Here is a 1,717-nt window from a genome sequence, read left to right as displayed (position 1 = left end):
TCTTTATTTTTTTTGGACTTTTGGACTTTGGGACATTATTTTTTTTTATCACCCTACAGAAGGGTACTTTAAATATAAACTGTTTGCAGAGAAGGAGGAAAATTACGATATTGTCTCTGCACCTTGGGTTCGTACACTAGACATCGGAGTCAGTATCTCGAGTCGACTACAACCGATTCATCCCCGTCTGGAACGGGAAGTAAGATTTTAAACACTCGCGAATCCCCTGTCAGCGAGTTACTGGACTCCTTCGTATGCATATATGTTGAGGACTGAATACGGACATTTATTTTTCTAGTAAAGGGCAAGGCCTGGCCATACAAGATAAGGGTTCGGATTTCATCACCGTTATCTTCTTGCCCGCTTTAGGAACACGTAACCTACGCGAACCTAAGCCTAAAATTTTGACTAGAATGACACCGATAGGGTAACGAGCTTAACAGGAAAGTCATACGAAAAATATTGGTTACTCTTTTAAGCATACTTCGAAGTTCTTGACGGTTTCTGTAAGTTGAATGCGTGACTTCGCTGCCTTGTAATACCGGTGAGGCCTTGGGTATCAAAGCTCCACCGAGCTTTCCTCGCCTCTATTCAACTTACGTTAACTCGGATTGATTCCAGAGGGGTTTGCTTAAATTGTAACGAATTCCCGTTCGAAGGATTAAAAGCTGGTCTAGAAACAATCTAAGTGGAGCCATCATGCTTTTTGTTTGTTAGAAATCAATAGGTTTGATTTGGTTGAGTCGGCCTTGATCTGTGTTTGCTTACCCTTACAATTTAGAAAATTCTATTGTATGCCTGAACGTAAAAGAGATGCACTAGGTAGATTTGTTAAAGAGAAAGCTAGTAGTTCGAAGCGTCTCGATTACCTTAATCTAGAAAGTCCGACTTTTGAAGAGTCTGTTTTTGAACGTCCTTTGACTGAGGAGAGAATCCATGTTGCTCCGATAGCGCCAGAAATGGCAACTTAGAAAGCTTTGTTGAATCCAACTAGGACTACTCGTCCTTCGCGTATTAAGTTAGCGGAAACGGAGCCACCCTATGAACTGAAACCTGGGACCTTACAGATGCTCCCAATCTTTTTAGGGAAAGAAAATGAAAACCCTTATTACCATGTTAGGGATTTTGAGGAAATTTGTAGTACTCTAAGAATTAAAGGCTTAGATGATGATGCTTTGAAACTTAGGTTATTCCCATTTTCCCTGAAAGATAAGGCCAAGTCGTGGCTGTATAGTTTGGACTCCGAATCAATTGAGACATATGAACAACTTACATATGCCTTTTTCAATAAGTTTTTCCCTAGGCACAAAACATCGTCTATTAGGACGCAAATATGCACATTTTCACAACAAGAGGGAGAATCTTTATATAGGTATTTGGAAAGGTTCAATGATTTATTATCCCAGTGTCCTCATCATGGTTTAGAAAAGGTTAGGCTAGTTCAGATCCTTTATGAGGGTTTAGATTACTCCACAATGACCATGGTTGATTCTCTATGCACTGGTGGATTTGAAAACCAAACTGTTGATGCGACGATGGAATTTTTTAATGAAATCGCCGAAAAAACCCAGCAATGGGAAAATAGTAGGGCACCCCAGAAAAAAATTCTTTTAAGTAGAGGAAACGTTAATAGGGTAGAAGGAGGCTATGAATCAGATGCCAAAATTGCTTCTATAGAAAAAAGGTTAGAAGCCTTAGAAGTGTGCCAGACTAGTGG

The 1,717-nt window shown here is 39.9% G+C and overlaps 1 pseudogene; it reads right to left on the bottom strand.

Annotated features, from left to right (window-relative positions):
* Nucleotides 1-1,323: 1,323 nt before the first annotated feature.
* LOC113292113 lies at nucleotides 1,324-1,423 on the bottom strand (annotated as a pseudogene).
* Nucleotides 1,424-1,717: the final 294 nt, after the last annotated feature.

Source organism: Papaver somniferum, chromosome 6, assembly GCF_003573695.1.
Source record: "Papaver somniferum cultivar HN1 chromosome 6, ASM357369v1, whole genome shotgun sequence".
Taxonomy (NCBI): domain Eukaryota; kingdom Viridiplantae; phylum Streptophyta; class Magnoliopsida; order Ranunculales; family Papaveraceae; genus Papaver; species Papaver somniferum.
The sequence above is the reverse complement of the archived record's forward strand: the minus strand, read 5'-3'. Positions and strand labels throughout refer to the sequence as shown.